Source organism: Haemaphysalis longicornis, unplaced genomic scaffold (assembly GCF_048455015.1).
Source record: "Haemaphysalis longicornis isolate Haplotype H1 unplaced genomic scaffold, Haemaphysalis longicornis Haplotype H1 scaffold_3, whole genome shotgun sequence".
Taxonomy (NCBI): Eukaryota; Metazoa; Arthropoda; class Arachnida; order Ixodida; family Ixodidae; genus Haemaphysalis; species Haemaphysalis longicornis.
Genome location: NW_027526335.1, coordinates 227,697,796 through 227,718,981, shown reverse-complemented (window position 1 = coordinate 227,718,981; position 21,186 = coordinate 227,697,796). Strand labels below are relative to the sequence as shown.

The 21,186-nt window shown below is 47.7% G+C and overlaps 1 long non-coding RNA gene and 1 pseudogene across 2 annotated transcripts in view; one reads left to right on the top strand and one right to left on the bottom strand.

Annotated features, from left to right (window-relative positions):
* LOC144176029 (uncharacterized) overlaps positions 1-21,186 on the top strand; it is a 776,463-nt gene that overhangs the window by 279,471 nt on the left and 475,806 nt on the right. The window lies entirely within an intron of this gene.
* Positions 2,310-20,962, bottom strand: LOC144175745 (uncharacterized; annotated as a pseudogene).

Sequence of the window (21,186 nt, the reverse complement as noted above, 5' to 3'; positions counted from 1 at the left end):
GTCATCAGTAATTTTGAAGAGTATGCCCATTTGAAGCATAATTGGAATCCCTGTTTGTGTGAATCTCGTCAATGCGAGGTCACATTAACCAACTTCAGATGTAGGGTCCCCCAGTCGAACTTCTTTACACACAGGTCTGGTCTCGCCCCCTCCGCCCTATGGGCTATTTGGGGAGAACACGAGACACTAGATCACTTCCTATTACATTGCCGTTGTTTTTCAACGATCAGACAACGTCACCTTGCCAGGTCATTACAACGAATTGGACTTCCTATCTCCATGCCCGTACTACTGTCGCTAGGGGCCACATTACTGAGATATTGCCACATATGCATGAATGGCTGCATGAATGGCTGCAGCCATTCATGCATATGTGTCCGAAAGTGGGGCTGCGAGCGGCATCGTAATGCGGAAGAAGGAAAACATCCACTAAAGGGTGTGATTAATACCAAGAAGTGGCAGACGAAATCTGGGAAGACTAAAAATTCTATAGTGAGATGAAATTGCAATATTCGGGGCAACATATTGACTCGTAATAAATCGAGCAACAAATCCAGGACACAGAAAACGGCTCTTAAGGCTTTCTTAGAACTATTCCGAAACAAAATTCATGACGCTGGGTGCCTGAAACGACTAGGAAGCCATGGGAAAGTTTGCCTCAGCAAGTGTTATCAAAAAGTGTATGTCGCAGTTTTATTGCAGAGAACACTAAGCTGCCCTGCCTAAGCCACTCTAGCGACATAAAAAAACCGGCAAACCTCCAAATGGCTGCTAAGGTGAAACGTTAGAGGTTCTGACTGTTAGGCTATTTAATTCCGAAGAACGCTAAATCAAAAATGAGAAACAATCTTGTTTTATTTCTTGAGCTGGCTAACACTGCGCCCAGGTCATTGCACTCATGGATAAAAGATCAAATAGCAATGTAAAGCGCATTTCTCATTTCTTTTGCAATACCATGTCCATTAGTATCTTCACAACTTCGCTGTCCAATTACGTCAGCAAGGCTGAGTGCCAATCATTTTTAACAGCAGAGCTGTTGAGGCCGACGAAAATCCGTCCGGCGTAGACAGAAAACATCGAGCGCGCGTGAGAGCGTGCCTCGCGGTGACCTCCCGACGTCCTGCAGCCTTGCGCGTGGGCTTACGCCCCATGGGGGGCTCCCGCTTTCGTCGTCGTCGTTGTCGTATAGCGACCGGTGCGCCACGGGTCCGCTGCGCCGAAGACAATCCGCCCGTGGAGACGGTCACCGGACCCGCTGATGAAGAAGTGGACGGACGCGCTACAAGAGGTTTTTTTTCGCTCTACGTTTGTCCCTTGTGTTGCAAAACGAGCGCTTTTCCAACCATGTACCGATACCAACTAGCCCAACAACAATCCTTACTGCACTACGCAGCTATGCCGTGGGAAGGCGACGACGAAAGGGATGATGACGATTGCTCTTAATAGTGTATTTCCTTTTCTAAATTTTGGGATCTAAAATAATATAGTTCACATCCTCATTAGGCACTAAACTTCTTGGCCAATCCCCCGCGTGGGTATGTGCCATGGTGGGAAGCAACCAACCAACCAAGCAACCAATTTGCTTTACAGTGCCGTGCACAACGCTTTGCACTGTTGCGGTATGGCTGCTCCCTCTCTCCTGGTATCCGCTGTCAGTGTGGGGAGAACCAACGTCTACCCCAAGCCCTGTAGTTTATCCAGCCATGCATCACCTGTGCAAGCTGCGCCATTTTTTTGCTCTACTTCTCATTAGGGAAGTTTCGGTTACCGAACGAAAAACCAAGCTGCTGTGTTAAATACGCGACACAATTTCTGACTTTGCTCCGCCGGGTTGTTCTAACCTATACCGATGACGACAGGCTGCGCTTGGTGGGGTCCGGTCGTTCAGGTTGGTTGTGCCCATTAGTAGATCAATGGGAGCCGTCGCGGACGCGCGCGCCAGCTGTTTTTCCACCAGCCCGCCTGGCTTTGCCGCCATGGCTGGCTTGACGCTGGCAGACCATGACGTTGCGCCCGGGCTCGCGATCGCTGCTTGCGCGGTGGCTTTGCAGGTAGCGTGGCGTTTCTCTGCGCCGGTATCATCCGTGTCGCGCGAAGTCAGCGGACGCGTCTCGGACACCGGCCCGTTGGGCGCTGGAGGGGAAGAATGCGGGTGGTACGCAGCTTCCCGGGAAGCTGCCCGCTGGTTTGATCTCCGTGCACCAGTGATGGCGGCAGACGCGCCGGTTGACTGCGCCTTCCCTTCCACGTTTCGCTCTCGCGCGTTAGTCGGCGTGTCGTGACTCGCCAAGTCCTCAGCGCTTGCCGGTTCAGTAGGCTCGCGAGAGGTCTGTAGCTGGGCCGGCGTCCATGTGCACTGATCTTGGCTCTCCCTGGGCAGCTGTCGAGGCGCAGAATGCAGCCACAGGCCTCCAGCGAGGCATCGTTGTGTTTGCCCGCAGAGAGGCTCCGCAGCGAGGCAGTCAGCAGCTTCTTCGTGGCCGTACTCCTCGCGCCGCCCGCGCCATGTATGGGCTCGGGGAGAGTTCTCAGTTGGGACCCTTCAACCAGAATCGGGAACGCACGCGCTTGGTGCCGGAATATTCACGTTCCAAGCATTCTGTTTAGTGAAGTCGGAGCGGCACTCACACTCTGCGGAAGATGCCAAGCCGGCTCTTCGCTGTCACCGCCTTCTCCAGAAGTCAGGGACATATCCAGATGTGCTTCAGACGATACGGCAGGACGATAACTCGTGTCGCCGTCTGGGACGATGACTCCATCAGCATTTCACTCAGCCGCAGCTGGACGGTCTACAGGAGGCTCAGAGCTTCAGAGAGAGTTTTAGCTGACCGTTTATGACGGTCCGCTCAGCTTCGATAGCTAGCGGGAGTGCCATTGCGCATGCGTGGCGTGCAAGGGTGCTAGCGGCAATACCCGAGCGGGGCCCCGCTGCGCTAACCGGGGACTCTTACGGACCGTCGCGGCAGCTTACGTTACCGTGTGGAATATAAACATGGCTGCCCCGCGATGCGAGCGCGCTCCCGCGAACTGCGTTTCTTTAGTTGAAACGCGAGCGGCGAAATCGCGAAAGCTCTTACCTTTGTCTTCAGACAGCTTAAACGGTTTGCGAATGCAGATGTGTTTCAGTCCCGATATGAACTGAGCGACATTAGGGTTTGTGTTGCAGCCATGCTTTTGCCTGACGTACCCAAACATGTTCTCAAGTGGATCCTGCTGCAGCCCACGAGTTAGTAGGTACAAGAAGTTGCAATTGTTCGAGAGATCGTCCAAGGGCTCCACAACGGCGCGAATGGTTATCTCTCACACAGCAATGGTTTTCGGCTGCCGCTTGGCATCGAACTTCCAAGACTGGATCCATGGAAAATGATCCCCGAGAAATTCTAGTTCGGCATCAACTCCACAGCGACACTTCCGTTGAGTTTCTTTAGGGCTGGTGGTGTTGAAAGCATCAAAAAGCTTGTTCATCCTATCACAGAAAGATTCTGTTGCCATCGCATCTGCAGGAAGCTCATTTGCATAGACAAGCGCCATAAGTGCTACGCAAACTGAGGCACTAAGTACTTGAGTTGCTCTGCTTACCTTCATGTTAGAGAATGAATTTTTTGGACGTGCCGCTCTGTGAGTTTTGGAGCCAACCATAACCACATCTCATGAGTCGATTTATAGAGTTTCTCAATGGGCTCCCAGTCAACTACACTACCTCCGATGCGCAACTCGTGAGCTTGCGCATTGTTACGTGTTGTTTTATTGAGGTGAGGCACATCAAACATGAAGTATATTTGTTTGCCATTAACCTCAAAAAAAGGCTGTTCTACCGTAACGCCTAACTGGCCAGCAAGACTCCCATTGGTAGAGGCCTGATCACAAACCACGGCCTTGAGAAATGTTGATGTGACGAAGAAGATGTATAACCGCAACTAGCAAATGGTTTACGACAGAAGCATACGTAGATGTGTGACCTATGGTAAATGGCATTGACTGAACCCACTTTCTCGAAATACCACCAAGCAAAAAAACAATGGCTTGGTCGGCAATCGTTGATGACCGCTCAGTAACGTCATCTGTCAACCCGTACACAACATCGCGAGCGGAATCATTAGCCAACTTTTTTTCAAGGCTATCTCATCAAAGATAAGGGTACATACACAATCGCGCTCATTCCAATCCCGCGTGCTTGTCGCAATCGATTGAATTAGCACAGATATCACACCTGGTGTCATCTGAACGTTTGCCAACCACCGCCTCAGTGACAGTCGCGTAGGCAACCTGAAAAGCGGCGCTAACGAACGGTATGCTCTCGGACCACGGAAGGTTAAGTGGAGAGCAAATTTTTCCAGCCATACTGGGTACCGCCTTCCTTTCCTCTCGGTCTCAAACGGGTATGCGCTGACAGAACGTTGAATACTTCCTCCGTGACATGTGGACGGATAGCACCCAAGGCCTGTGAAATGCGCGGTGGCAGCTTGGTCTTTTCCTTCCGGAGCCGTGCAATGGTCTTCCGGTACTTGGACACCTCAGCCTGCAGTCTCGCAATCGTTGCTCTAAACTTCTTTGGCTGCTCGTACCTCTGGCCTGGAACACCGCACAGATCTGAAATAGACAAATTAGACACAAAGTCTTAACATTGTAAAGTCAAAATTACACCGTGCAATCTAACTACAACTTTTGGCTAGTATTCCACTGGTACAAAAAGTTGCATTCGGCAATAACCTTCAACATCACGACAAATAAACTGACACATTTGGTGCCTTGAAGTTGCAGTAAGCATGTGATATATACTAGGGCAGCTTCCGACTAAGTCATTGGTGCACAGTGAAATCTGTTGCAGTATTATCAACTACAAGATGAGTGAGCGAATCGGGCACTCACCAGAGAAGTCTGCGTCGGAGCTCACAAACGGCGAGTCCGCGTCAGCACAGCTCGTACTTGGCAGACCACTTGCACATCACGAACAAGCAGGAGTGTCAAAAACATTAGTCGAAATGACCACCCCGCGTAGGCAAATGAGCCGGCGTTAACACTTAGCTGGATTTCTGCTCAAAGCCACATAAGTTAACACTCAGTTGGTTTTCTACCCAAAGCCACAGAGCCGTGTCCTTGTGAAATCACTTGCAGTATTCTAGAACACCAAGGTTACAATGCAAATCGAGAACTCCCCAAAGAAGTCTCCTCCATCGGAGCTCACCAACGGCGAGTCCGCGTGAGCACAGCTCGTGCTTGGCAGACCACCTGCACATCACGAACAAGCAGGAGTGTCAAAAAATGAGTTGAAATGGCCACCACGCATAGGCAAACGAGTCGACGTTAAAGGGGTCCTGAAATACCTTCCGCCGATGCATGGATGTACATGTAACCAAATAAAGCAATGTATTAGCAATCTCCTCCTGCAAGAATTTTGTTAAAGCGATGAGTATTAGCTGAGAAATCGTAAATCAAAAACCACGCATAATCGTCGCGCCGTATTTCCTCCTCCTTTCAACTGTTCCTTCGCTGTTGGCCTCCCCTCCCATGATGCTCCGCTCCTCAGCGGTGACGTACTTCCTCTATTGCGCTCCCACAGACTGCCGTCTGCTACGCGCCAGCTCTTTCGGCTTTTTCGTCTTTGTAGACACCATGGACACTCCTCTAAAGGCTGGAAAAGCGAACGAAAGACCTGGCCGCATGTGTGCGGCCTGGCCTTGCCCTTTCGCGGTGTACGTAGCTGCAGTTGGTATCGGCGGCGAACTCGCAGCCGCGCGGGGAGAATCGTGCGCTCGTTCCCTTTGGTGCACCGCGCACTGTTTATCCAAAAAGCGCGGTCTCAGATGTGGCCCCGCTGGTGCCGGGTGTTATTTTGCGGTGGTTGTAATTCCTACTACCGGCGGCATGTGAAAAAAGACATTTTCAACCGACACAGAACCCGTGCACAAAACGCGCCGGATCGGATCTCTTTATCAGCGGCGATGAACGGGAAGGCGCAGAGCAAACCAACGCCGCACTCGATCAGCGAGAACCCGTGTTCTGGCAAGCTGCACCCATGTATTGCATTCAACACTGACGGGAAAGCGTTTGTTTGCACTTGTTTGGATAGTCGTAAAATGTCCAAACACTCCGGAACTCCTCTAGCAGATCAGCCGGCGAGACATTTCGGAAAACATTTGACAGATGGCGCCGTATGCATTAGTGTGTCGCTACGCAAAACTGATGAGACGCTCTACTAAAACAAACTCCCCTCGCGGTGTTTACGTAGCGGGACGCAAAAATTTAGCGTTTAGCGTATGCAAAGGCCACAAACGCTGTACTAAAACTCTATTAGCAGCAAAATAGCATGCGTATGTGAGACCGCTTGCGTTTACAAAGCTGCACGCCGAGCGCGTACGTTTCAAACCTAGTGACATCGTTTAAATACACTGGCAAGCACAGTGTAACTAGAGTGAACTAGAATTATTCTAGTTCACTCTAGTGTAACGTAGTCAGATATCAACCGTATGCTCAGGCGACAAGCAAGAGCTTGTTTTATGTGGGGCGGAGATTGCGCATAAAGGCCCGTTCGCACTTGCGACGAAAGCGAGTGAAAGCGGCAGGAATTCCGTCGCTTTGTCGCGCGACGATCGTTTTTGTCGAATGGTCGGGACAAATTTTCGTCGCGCGACAGAATTCCCGTCGCTTTCGCTCGCTTTCGTCGCAAGCGGGAATGGAAAGTTCTGCCGCTGCCGTCTGCTACGCAGCTCGGAGGTAACCGCGCGATCTGCTCGGGCCGGACGAACACCCACACTCCTAGGGTGCCTCGGCCTCGATGCGCGCCCGCTCCGCGGATCGAGGCACCCTACACACTCCCGCACGGCAGCGCCCCAAGCGGCAGCCGTCCGCGTACATCGCTCCCGGCGTCCGCCTGGAGCCCGCCCTCGGCACAGTAGCCAGTATATTTGAAAGGCACTATAATGGAGGAGATTTTTTGCTTCCGATGAACCTAGTTCTTTGCCCCTGTGTTTTTAAATACGTGAAGTGGTTAGCACGTTGTCCTCACGCAGCTCTGTATCGTCGTAGCATCGCTGATTGTCCGAACGAAGCTTGCAGCTAAGCCAATGCAGCGACCGAAGCTGTGTGTGTGTGTGTGCATCGCCTCCTGTGTGTTGTGGACGCCTTCGTTTCGCGATGAAATGCGACATTGTACTTCCGCTGGTGGATAGTGCTTCCCATGGTCTGGATTATCTTTCTCGAACGACGTACCACTCAACCTCGCATGGGGTATGTGTAGTGTGCCTGGCTAAAAGCCTTCTCGCTTACGCGCCAGAGTTGTGACAGAGTTGCGGGTTCGTCCCCGCAAACCGGGTGTAAGGTGAGTGCCGAATTTACGACGGGCAGGAGGAGGCAACCCATCGTCTGTCAATCGCGGTTCAGACTTGAAAACGCATGTTGTTACGGTGCGTTCGTTCGAAACGCATCTCTGGATTGTTTTGAAGTTGAATAAAATGTACGCGTCAAACCCGGGCATTCGGCTCAGGGCGTTCTCTGCGATTGCACCAAAGAAGTGCCACGGGGCTTTCTTTATGGTACGTACTCACGTAAGATAAAATCCATGTCGTGTTATGGCCGTGTTGCATTCAATACAAACGGTTAAGCCTTTGTTTACACTTGTTTCGTTTGTCGTAAAATGTCAAAGCACTCCGGCACTCCGCTGGCAGATCAGCCGGCGAGCCGATGCTGAGCAGACGACACATCTCTTTGCCGGAAGTGCGTGAAAAAGCCGCCCAATAGCAGGATTTCTACCTCGTGACGAACATCAGGGAATCGATGATGTAGACATGTGAAGATGGCGGCGTCCAAAAACACGAAGGAAAGGGTGAGAAAAGGGCGACAAACTTTGAAACAAAAGTGTGAGCTTTCCGCTGCGCGTAAAAGAGTAATACTTGGCACAGGTGACGTTGACGACCCAATCTAACGATTGCGCTAGTTCATTTAGTGTGCTCAAAATGCCTTTCAGGGCCCCTTTAACACTCAGCTGGTTTTCTGCCCAGAGTCACACAGAAAACGGATGCCATGTAACCTCAGGCAGAAGCAGCAGAGTTCGAGGAAAGGAGACTAAATTGGAAGGCCTTTAAGATTCACCTGGGCGTTTGTCAATGTCCATGTAAACCACGTGGTGTTAGCTCAAGAAAAACGAAACTATCTCCTGAGTTATGACTACACCGGTTTCACACACATTCCTCTTAAAAGTTGAAAGTGATGGAACAAATTATCAATGCATATTAGTACTGCTTACATTTGCTTAGGAACACAAATGGTTGTCTCAAACCAACAGACAATGGTAAGCATCTCAATGCGAACTTTAATCCCACAAAAGAAACTATGAAATGTGTTGCAGTCCCCCCCACGTGATGTCGTGTACTTCTACATTATGGGAACCTCGTTCTATGCGCTCTACAAAAACATTGCCGATCTTGTTTTTTCTGAAAATAGAACTATTTGTTCGCTAAAGCAGATCACAACAGCAAAAGCATGTTACGAGTACTGCTTTACTGCCAATCCCGCAACTTGGCTTCAAAGGCAATACTTACCATACACAAAAGGACGCCCATTCCCAAAATTGGTGGTGGGAGTTTCCAGCAGGCAAGGATCTCGCCTGCTCACGGGAGAGCTGGAGGAGGAAAGTCCTCCCTTGATGCTTCCTGCGTATGTGCCAGCGTATGACAGACCACACATCAGTAATCGCCCGCACCTGAAAACAGAAAATCAAGATCTTCCACTGCATTACCTTGCGACATTAGGAGAACAGTTGGCACAGCCATCTTCGTCAGCCGCGTGCGGGCAGGATCCATAAAGTCCTGTGCCGTAAAATGCTTACAGCATGCTCTGTAAGGCGAATGCAGTCGGCTGGCCGGCTTTGCCTTGAGGTCATCCCGCCCGGTGTAGGCCACCCACGCCGTTGACCTGCATAGGTCAGTAAGGGAACAGTAAACAAGTTGTTTGCAATGACAAATTCCCTGCTACCAGTCTAAACAGCAATTCGGCACATTGGTTTGAGCTCTTGAAAATAGAAAGTTCGCTACAACAAGTACCCAAGCATTGCATCCACTACATGTCACTTATATGCATCATAAAACCTTGTCTTATTCTCCCCAGTGGTCGTGCCGTTCCGCTTTTAGCAACACTGAAAATACGCAGGCCTAGCTATTTCTGTAAATGCGGTTAGGAGTATTTTTAGTGCGACCAAGGGATTTTTTGGCATAACAAAACGACAATGCATCCGGTACAGCCTGAATGGCGCTCTGCTTTACCTAATCAGGACAAACAGCGAGAAATGAAGGTAATATAAAGCCCGCACGCACCTGTTGTCTCGTGGGATGCGAAATAAATGCACCCCTGGACCGGGCACTTGGCGCGGGTATACCTTGTCACTGTGTGGGCACCACGGCACCAGCAATACGTGCCGTACGGATGACCGTCAGAGGCCATGGGCGGCAAAACATGAAAATAACATACAGTGGTGTTCGGAGAATGGGTGCTTTATGCGCAGTACATCCTCTATAAATAAACTAGCCAAAAATGACTAGAGGAAAACGTTCGCATGAACGGCACTGTAGAACGCCACGCAATATTAGACGATAGCAGCAAATAACTAGCCGTGCCTATAGGTAGTAGCATAATCGAACGCAGCGTGCGGCTCACGTATATCAGGTGCAGCCAGAGCGCATGACACTTCCTTCGCCGCTACGGACCGCCGGCCGGCCGAAAACTTTTGCACGTTACTCACCGCCGTCGTACGTGGCACGCGAACGCCACGTGCGACGACGGGAGCCTACCGCTGACACTTCAGCACTTGCGCGAAGACCACAACCTCCCTAAAATACTTTTATGTTCAGCTAACAGACATGGTCACATTCCCAATGCATTGCCTAAACTACTTTCTGAAGACACATGACCCGCCATGCAATATTTCACAGCGCAATACTCACCGCTTTTAACTACAAAGAAACGTAAATACGATATCCCTCGTGAGAACTTTCAGGAAATGCCTCAGCTTTCGTTCAGGACGAAAAAGCGAGACCGCGAGGAAACCGCCAGGGATTCTTCGTCCAGGAGAAATGGGCACGAAGTTAAAAAACGCACACGCAAACCGCGAAAAACGCCGTCAAAAGAGACAAATCAAGGCAAACGACGACGGCTTCCTGCGGCGTGACTTTATACCGCGCACAAAGAAGCCACAAAAATTTACATTCACAGCCATTAAACTTGTTACACAAATAAAAGTGTGTAGTCTAATGCGTAATAAAATTTTAAAAGTATATTATTGTGTGTTAGCTTAATTTTAAAACTATAGTTTTTTACCACTTGCGCCAACTGCCGGATGGAGCGAGAGTGGGGCCATTCGGCCGCGATAAACCCGTGTGTCTTCTCTTCTAACTTTTTTATTCCTCTGTAAATCTAGTGACTGCTTGGGGGCCGATGCTTTCTTAAAGCGGGCCAATGGTGACGTCTACGGTGGTACCCCGAGGGGCATCCAACACGAAGCGGTGCTACCGGCAAGGTCCGGACAGTTTATCGAAAGCCGTTTTACCAAAGCCATTTCAGCGAACGCCGTTTTGTCGGGCGCTGTTCATCGACGGACGTTTTGCCGAAGCTGTTTTAGGAAATCTTTTTCTCGGCCTTTTCGTGTAATAGAATTTGCAGTACGTTTTTTGGTTTATTCCTTGCTATGTAATTATCAAAGCCTGTCTCCACAGCAAGCCTAGTTAACAAAATCTGTAGCCTTGGCACTAATTGTCTTTTATTTCCTGCGTGCCTTTTTGTTTTTGTGATGCGTGAACTTTATCTGCACAATTTTGCTCTTTTCATTGCTCAGGAGGTACTGCCGTAACTAATCTCCTTCTTTCTCTAAGTACCCTATCCGATCCGAAGCATACAACGGCATTGTGACCTATATACTCGAATGCCTCGATATGCTTTGTGCCTCTTTTATACTCCGGTTTTGTGTAGGCACACAATCTAATTATTTCACCGGTTATATTCTACATACGTAATGTCAAAACCCTAACTGGAGCGCTAGTAAAAGTATATCCCGATTTCTGCATTCCTAATTCATAATAAGCAGTCAGTTTATTTGACAAGAGGTTACCAAATTTTTTCATGCTGCTCTCGAGGCCTTGCGTAGAACTAACGAGAAAAAAGTTAAGTACAGAAATAGTCACCATACTGCAGGTTGCTTCGTTTTCATCTCTCCCACCCTCATTGCATCCCAGCATGTCTAGGGTGTTTAGCCCAGTCTTTTATCCTTTCGTATTTTTAAAAGTTAGCCCACGCAACCTTTTGAATTTTTTTTTTTTTGCAGTGATATCTATGTTCGTGGTGCTGTCGCCGCCCGTACGTCTTTGTCAGAACCGCGCTTCGAGGGATAGTTTGAGAGGGCAAATGCAAGGCTGAAGATTGATATAGTCCCCTCCTGTTCTCGTGAGCTTGTTCCTCCCGCTTGCTTTCGTTTTTGGTGCTGCAAGAGAGAGCTAAGCTGGTTCCAGATGCACCGCACAATAGCGTCGGCTGAATAGACTTTTGAAAAAAGGGGGTTGCTTTGGGCACGCAGCCTATCGCTATTCGGGGCAGGGTGGACGTCGGCAACAGAACACAATCAGTGCTCATGAGCGCACTACCTAGGGAACAGGCCCCCTCGTTTCAGCCAACTCGTCATACAAAAATTGGTAAATGAGGGCATTGGTTTTTGGTGATCCTGTACTGGTAAAGTTCTTGTTCTTGTTCATGGAAATTCTTTCTTGCAGTTCCATTTTTGGTGGATGTCGATGAGAAGATTCAAAGGGAGGAGTTGTTTCAATCCTGAGAATTAGTCCCGGGTTGACCTCCTCGTAGTTCGTGGGCTGGCCAGTCTTTTAGTTTGTCTACAGGTGATGGTTGAAATCTGCTCTTCCGTTCTAACGCACATTTTCCTTTCCCTTTTTTGTGTTTGTTTTCCTTTTTTTGCGGGGTTGGAGGTCACCTCTTTCACGTATCTTCAGTGTCACCGCTCTTGCACCGGTTAGTAGAGCTTCACGAAGTGATACCTTTATGTTTCCGACTGTTGACACTGTGTTTCGCACAATGGCGCTCGTGCGACCTACGGATGATGGAATCTGTGGGACGGGTTATCAGAGCAGAGCTTTGCGGCGTTCGAACAGCTGGCCAACAATGGTACCGTGTCGTGTTTACCAAAACTGCGCCAGCAGAAAAATACGAATAAGTGGAGAAAGAAGTGTTAATTACCACAATAATGTCCATATAGATGATTTCAACAATTAAAATAAGGGAACGAAAGTTACCAACTGGAGGTACGGATTGGAGAACCTGATAATCCTCTGGACGTAAGGCATAAAAACAATAAAAGCAAAATAGTAAACATGAAAAACAGACAAATCTTAAAGGTATGATAAATACAGCGCGGTCACCAGATCACCTGTAAATAAAAAGGTAAAACTTAAAAAAATTGAGAACGAGCAAACGAAATCTAACATGGTCCGTGCGATTAGCTGAACAAAGCACGCAGAAAACCAACTAAAGGCGCTCTCTGGACTGTTGTATCCCTCCGAGGCTACCATGGAAAAGTAAGGTTGGTGTATCGAAGGAGGTGCGTAAGGATGTTTCATTTCATTTCATTTATTTCATTTATTTACTCTCAATGCACAAGGCGTTACAGGGAGGAGTGGTGAAGAAACAAAATAACAATCTGTACAAACAAATGGAGCATGTTTAAAAAGGGTATGCGTTCATGGTACTCTTGAAGTTGGCAGGGTCAGTGATTGATGCGATGGAAGCGGGAAGGTGATTCCAGTCTGAGCTTGTTGTGGGCAGGAATGAATTAAAATGAAGGTTTGTACGGCTGCTTGGAATTACAACTTTGAAGTGGTGATCGCTGCGGGATGAAATGTAGGATGGCGGCAAAAAAAGAGAGTTACTCAGTGAGGGTATGGTATGGTCCAACTTGTGGAAGAGGCACAGGGGCGAGATTTTGCGGCGAAGTGATAGGCCAGGTAGATTTAAGTTTGACTTCATATGAGTTACGCTTGCTGTACGGGAGAGCATTACACGAAATCCCGTATTTTTTATTTGAGCATGATTAACGAAAAGCGTAAATTGTGACGCAATGGAAAAGTGTCCAGTTGCCCTAGGTTACGAGTTACCCTAGTGCGAGGTGGCCCATGACAACTTGCCCTATTTGACGAGTTCACTTGTGATGAGTTCTCCTACACTGGGGCGTAACTGTCACTGTCCGAACACCCTCTGTTCCATTCATATAGCGTTAATATTTCCAAAGTTTTTGGCACGATATTTCACCCTGGCGCATTCACGCCATCATGCCTTTCACGCTATGCATCCCACCGTCTATACTGCAAATTCTCCCCCGTCCCTGCGGCATACACATGGTGTGGGAGCACCAACACACCCTGTCCCGAACTCCTAATCCGCATCCCACCTACGAGTAGCAGACGGACCAGCTGACCAGCTCCGACCTTCTATCCGAAGTCGGCTGTCCAGCTCAGTGGGGCAGGGACAACAGCGCACGCCTGGCGCTCTTGTACCAGCGCAGGTACTCTAATCGCAAGCTAAGCTTCGTGGTTCACCAAATTCGCACATTTGTTCAGGTCACGCGGACTGGCCGTTCTAGAGCGTTGAGGGGAAACCCACCTGTGGCGATACCCTAGATGCTTGGCAATACAAGGGTGCCGCAGTCGCCTGTGTATTACGGGGAAGGGGTGTCGGCGGAGTTCCTACCAGGGCTGCACTAGCGTTCGGACGCGGTCAGGGGCCACTGTCAGGGACGAAAACGTTTAGCCCGCATAGAATGCGAACGCCATGTAGGAAGGTAGGAGGGTCCTGGGAGGTGGCGAATACAAGCGAATACAAAACCAAAGTTGGCATCGCGTTGCCTGGGATCCTTATACTAATACTAACATTGATGTTTTAGAAAAAATTCAGCGGAGGGCAGTTCGTTTATTTATTCTCTCTATAAGCCAGGTGGTTCTGTCACTAATGTTATGCTTTCAAATGATATCCATTTTTGCAGTCAAGACGCAGATTCTTGCGCCTAAAATTTTTGTACCTCCTTTCAAACCGAAAGCTTGCTCTGAACCCTGACCCCTACCTCACACCACCAAGAACACGTCAGACCCGGCATTCACACGCACTTTCTTTAACACCATATTTTGCTCGTACTAAGTTGTTCAAATTTTCTTTTTTTCCTCGTGCCATTGAAGAGGGGAACAGTTTGCCTGCAAGCAGTTTACACTCTCCTGAGCTTATTTAGGCCGAAATTTGAAATTGTTTTTTTTAACTATTGCAACAGTTCCGCGTTTCCCTCCCCACTCTTACCTTTCATTGATTTTGTATAAAAATGTGACGCTTTCCGCTTTCTATTTTCTTCATTCTTTTGTTGATGTTGTATCTAAATGTTGTGCCTAATAACTGTATTATCTTGCCCTTTCCTGCTTTGGCCTAAACTAAGCAACTTAAGCCGACACGTTTTTGTCCCTGACAGTGGCCCCTCACGGCGTCCGAAAGCTAGTGCAGCCCTGGTAGGAACTCCGCCGACACCCCTTCCCCTTAATACACAGGTGACTGCGGCACCCTTGTATTGCCACGCATCTAAGGTACCGCCACAGGTGGGTTTCCCCTCAACGCTCTAGAACGACCACTCCGCGTGACCTGACCAAATGTGGGAATAAATAAACAAATTCAAAATACGCCACTATTCCTGCTCTGAGGAAGCCCCCCTCGACCTCAGTGTGCGGTGCGTGCTCTTTAGTTTTATAGATCCATGAAAGAAATAAACAGCGAGTTTCCGGACACAACCTTCCAGGTGAAGTATTTCACGAGAACATTCGTTGAGGATGTCACAGTTCTATAAAGCGTAATATTGCGCAACTCATTGACATATTCAGTCAATTTAGAGACCTTTTGCTCACCAGAATAACGAAAAGCAGCCGTTTTGTGCCTATGTACACTCGCGCTTATATTATTACTTACCTGTATGGGGAGTTGCGTCAAAATCGTTCATGGTAGGCTTGCATCACATGCAATAGAAGTGTCTGCGGTTCATCCATAATATCTCAAGCTATGCCAACACATTTCCATATTTTCAACAAGATTTCATTCTTGGTGTGCAATATTTGTATAATCGACGACTGGCTGAAGCGATTTTTGAGGATATCGAACCTGACCAAGAGCTTTTTGTTTTGATTACACTGACACAGTAGTGGCATATATTCTCCTGTAAAAAATAACAAAAAAAAGAAGAAATACAACAACTTATGGCTTATATCGTAAACGACTTATATCGTGAACAGTCATCCTGTACTGTTTGACTTGATTGAGTCCACTTCCTCGCTAGCTGCTTTTAGACCGAAAACGAAAGTTTATTTTCGAAGTGATGGGTAAAATTTTCTGGTAATTTTGTATTATTTTGTGTACAAGTTTACACTATTTCTGTTTTCTTTGCAAAATCGGGTGATTGGACGGTCATTTTACTTTATTTTATTACGCAAGAAAACCGTGTGTCTCTCTTTGCTTATGTATCTTTGCAGTATGTAATATTTCTGTCGCTTATTACGCTAAAAGTGTGTAGGCATATTCGTATTTATTTAGCCATGTCGCTTGGGCTGTCAGGTGGACGGACCTAGTCAGGCGACTATTATAGGGTCTTTTTGCCTCAGCACCTTGGCAATTTCTGATTTTTAAAAGTTCAATAAACGAACAAAGAAAAGTTAAACTTCTAACAAAAAAAAATGATTGCGTCCATACTTCTTCAAAGGAGTAGTTTCTGGCGCCGGTACACTTAAGCATAACAACCGTGAACTTTGACACTGCGCTGGCTTCTGTTCCGTGCCGCTGCTATTAAATCTATAGCGTCTAATCGACGGCGCACGTGTGAATAGAAAGTACCGAACTTCACGCGCCAAGCGGTTGCGTGATATTGCATGCCAGTTCGTGTTATGAAACACCTCTTCTCCCACCTTAAGGTGATTCAGTCGTATATTTTCTACACCGCACGCATAATCTCGTTTGTATTCCCGCAAGAATAAACGCAAGAAACTCGAAGGCACGAAGTTTTCCGCCGCGGGGCACTTTTCGAGAGCGGCCTTTCGAAGGGACTGCGGAGCGGCAAAAAGTGCGAAGGGTCGACGGGCGGATTCATGATTTCTAGATCGCGTAATGGCCCAATTCGATCGCTGAGGTTTTTCTACCTGAATAACGACCTTTCTCCCGGTCATTCACTACATTTATTGTTCCTTTCTTTTTTACATAGCGATAGCGCACTCAGTAACGACTTTCCGATAGCCCCGCTGGCTGAAGTTGCGATCAAATACTGGCGCACATCAACCCCCATTCAAGCCTTCGTTTTGTCTAGTAAGCTAGATGTGTTCAAGCTGCCTGCCACTTATGCCTACGTCTTTTTTTTCATTCCCGCACTCTTGCTCTAGCTAGAGATGGCCGGCAAAAAAAGTAATAGGGAGACCGAAAGCACGGTTGTTTTATTCAGTTGGGATGGTGCCATCTTTCCAGCGTTAGGACATCTCACTGGAAAAGCAGGGGGGTCATGATGATTCGTGGCGTCGTCACCACAAGCTGTGCGCCTAGGAAGTCTGGCGTCTGATGAGAGCGGGGCAGGTCGGGTTATCAGAAAGAGGCCACCTCCCAGGGGATGAAGCCTAAACGAGCGCATATTGAATAACTGCGAAATTTCACTCTGGCGTTAGTAGAAGCAACTGGGCATGCGAAGCAACACAATCTGAACAGCCTTTCTTCGGAGGGGAAAAAATATCGGACATCTGAAATTGCAAAAGGGTCATTAAAACACCGGGTCAATCTGGCCAAAAAGAAAAAAAAAGCGGGGAAAAAATCGGTCAGTAATCAAGTGAATCCACAGCGGAAAGAATTCGAACAAAAGGGAGAAGATAGCACCGGTGCAAGAGCAGGCTGATGAGTTTAAAAAGAGCCTCAAAAACCACTAAGCTGAAAATCTGAGTAGAAGGGAAATGTAGAAAAAAATAACATAACCAATTCCCTCTTAGACTTCCAGATTCAGTTTAAAAACAGCGCACATGGTTCCAAGAAGGGAAAATAGAGAAATAAAGCTGTGGTGATGTCAGGGATGCGGGTCGACTCACCTTCTTGAAGACCTAAGTTCGATTCCCACCGTATCCCAACTTTTCTTTCGAACTCAATGAGATTGCTTCTTTCATTCTACTTGCGCCGCCTGCAAGTCCCTAAGCTGTTGCGCTGCTACAGCGCAGCGTTTAAGCTCTTTGAGCCACTCAGTGCTTTCGCATCAATACAAATAGCAGGGTCTACGTGATGGCGACACTTCTGGCTGCACTAAATTGCAGTTAGGTGGCTTAGGATAGTACTAATTGTGTCACGCCTCACATCTGCTAACCGGTGCAGCCTATCAGTCATGGATGTACCGTATAAACCGGATTATAGGTCGAGTGGGAATATAGGTCGACCCCCTACCCTGAGGTGGGAAAAGTTCACAAAAAAAATAATTCGGCACAGAAGCGCAATCACAATGTCTATATTTATTTTCGACGCCCGTCCGTCACTGCCACTCACAATGCCTGCCGAAGTCACTCGCCTGAGCTCTCAGAGTCGTCCAAGGATGACTGCTTCGCAGTCATCTTCCATGCCATCAGGCGCGTTGCTGATGAAGCACTTCCTGAACGCTCGTGTAAACATGTCGGCGGGCAGCGACTGCCAAGAGGAGGACACCCAGCTTGACACGGTCGCAACCCGGCCCGTATAGGTCTTTTTGTTGTCGCCGGCTATCGACTCATTGTACAGTTCGCGGAGCCGGTCCGCGCATGGCCTCCGGAGCGATCGTGAGCGAAGTTCCCGGACGAAGTCGGCCACTTTGTTCTCCAACTCGGGGTGGACCGCTTGTCGTCCACGGAACGATCAGTTTCGGGGGTTGCACGCGCACAGCTTAGCTTTCTGGCTCCGCCAGTACCGCACACTTTTCTCCGAAACGCCTAACTGGCGTTGCGCCGCCATATTCCCATTCTGCTCGGTGACTCAATCGCCGTCAGCTTACACGCCGCGGTGAACTGGCATCAACTGCCGCCACTCATCTCGGAACAGAGACGTACAGAAATGTACGCACGCACGCACAATAAACGAGTAACAGACGAAAAACTAGAGAAAAGCGAAATCAAATAAAAGCCTGATAGTGCCAGAGAGCAGTCCGACACGAATGGCAATGGCGACGGACTGCGCTTGCACATTATTGCCAGACAACGATTTACATTCTGCCAATGACCGCTATATAAGACGAGGTGTGACTTTTGTGCGGATTTTTTTGGAAAGAAACGCGACCTATATTCCCGTTTATACGGTAAATCACAATTTTAGGCTGTCTTTCTTTTATAGCTCACGCCTAAACACCGAACGAGTATCGCGCAGGAAAATATATACCGGCTGTCTTTCGAAATCAAAAAAGCGAAGGTAAATTTTGGTACAGCTTGATGAAACTAAATATTATGCGGTGTATTCACGACATTTCGTAAAACTTAAAGAAATGGGAAGGCGCGCCGATGTTAGTGCTTTCCTTTTTGAAAGTGTAATGAGCGATCTGACTTCCGCAAATTTAAATAAATGTCTAAATAAACGCGACGTAAATATCAACTTAAAAAGCTCTTCCAAGTGTTGCCCCGAGCCAAAGATATAACATAATAATATGTAATACCAAAAACACGTCCAAGTTTGGGGTCCCGAAGTTTGGTTGTGTCGGGTGGAATTCCTATAAGAAAACTGATGAAAGAATGTCACCTACTGGAAGCAGTGACTTCTTAAATGCAACAAGAGTGGAAGTTATGTTATGCTAGAACAATCGCGGAAGACGTGTCGGTCTTCATTTAAAATTTCTGAAACCAAACACATAAAACGTTTTATTGGATTTTTATTACACAACCTGATTCAGTAAAGAACATAGGGTATGTATCCGTAAAAAAATAATGCAGAAATGTTTGCTGATAGATGGGATGAAATAGATTTACAATAAAGAAAGCTCTACGAGGCCAAAATTTCGGACATGATTAACGGAAAAACCCGTTTACAAGGCAAATGCCAGTTTAAACAATTCGTTAAAGGGACGGACAACCGATTTTTGTCGGGTATATATTCTCTATCCCAAATGAAAGGGCATCACTTAAAGCACCTTGACGAGAAACGGTTTTGCTGATAACGCTCTAGAACTTTTTAAATCGAATTTTCTGATCTACGAGCCGTATGTGTCCCTCCCAAAACTAATGCTGGCCACCATGATATAGAGTAGCTCGGCAACATACTTTTGTCTGTATGCGAAATAAAAAACGATATCTAAAAACTTGTTCCCAGCTAAAAAAGTGTGAATCGCAGGCTTTCCTGTTCCTTTATGTGTTTTTTAATGCAACGGTCTATTTTGCACGAATGCGCCATCTGTTGGGGTAGACGATAGGTAGAATCTGGCTTCACGTTGTGGAGGCGGGAAGTTCGATTCTCCCCGGGCGCGCCTTTTTTCTTTTTTTTTTTAAGCTGCCGTTGGTGTATTTGGAGACAAATCAAATATTTTGGCAGAACAAACGCCCCTGACTCAGACAGAATCGTCAAAGCTCCTTCGCTGGGTCTGTTTACGGAACGCTGCCGTTGATTCTGGGCATGGTGGCTCAGTTAGCCACACAGAGCAACCCAGCGGCGGCGGGCGGCGTGTCTTCAGAATTTTCAAAGTAATGTTTAGAAATACATATACTATTTAAGCTTGTACAAATACTTGTATTAAAAGGTTTTCAATACGTAAATAAACGTTTCAGCAGTTACAGTAGCTGCAAGGTTTGCAGGTCACGTGACAGGGACACATATTGTAGTGTCAAGTTTCGACACTACGAACCGCCACCCTTCCGATTTCAGGAAGTTTGCTGCCAAATTAAAATTATTTCCGCAAGTTTGTTTAAAAATTGCTTGTTGTTACCGGGCTATATAAAACGCTGGCTTTCATATGAGCTAGAGAACATATACGCGACAAAAATCGGTTGTCTGTCCCTTTAACTTCTGATCCTTGTAAGTCATGAAGTAGGTCTAATAAATACCGTAGTTGCTGTAGAAACATGACTTAACATACCGGATGGTTTGTTTTAATACCGAACTGTATTTTGTAAAGGTATGCCAATGATAGCCGTAAATGTTTTATAATTTGCACCTTGGGCAAAGGAAGATTAGTGGTTTGTGGGAAAGGAAAAGTAAAGGAAGTGCACTGGGGACATTTTTGAGCTCGGCAAGGAGCTCGCCTGTATACAACGCTGTGCGGAGGAAGGGAAGAGGGGATTGGTAGGACAAAAGCTGAGTGTTAGGGATGGAGAAAGATATTGTTACGAGGTATTTGATACGCTGGCTGTAAAGAGTACGCTAGATACGCTATGAGTCGAGGTCTTCATCAAGGAGGGAAGATGAAGAGGACGCTGATGGAGACGCACGTGTGGTTCGGTCCCTTGCTTGAGCGGCGCTCTCTTCTATCGTCCCTTATGTTACCTGCAACTTGTAAATAAGTACTGTAGGTGCCGGTCTATCACGTATGAGATAAGGCTTTCAGATAATATGAGATAAGGTAATATGAGATATGAGATAATATGAATATGAGATAATATGAGATAATATGAATATGAGATAAGGCTTTCAGTCCGGGCACATCAGTCAGTAAAACCGCAGTGCGTGCTGCAGCCGCTGCGTGATATTGGTCTTCTCCAGATGAGGCCGGGACGCTGGAGCACTCTGTGGAGCTCTCCTCTCGGCCCCGCGTGGTGGGGGCAGAAGCGGAGTAGGTGCTCCAGCGTCTCTGGTTCCGAACAGTCGGCACATGTAGGGGAGTACTTGCGACCGTGTCAGTGGAGGCGCACCGCCACATTGCCGCATGCATTGCCGCATGCAGAGCCGCAGAGTCGAGCCGCATGCAGAGCAGCAGGCAGCGGGCGCCCATGCCGAGGTGTGCAGGCAGCCGCCGCAGCGCCAGGCCGCTCACGATATCACGTACCGCCTCGGCGAAGGGGAAAGAATGGACACGGAGACGTGCGAAGGGCAAGACAAATTTATATCAAGGACGAAAATCACCATGAATAATAATCACACTCAGCGCAACACAAAAATCCAAACTAGTAAGAAAACTAATAAGTACCAACAAACCGAACTAAAAAAACGGAACTA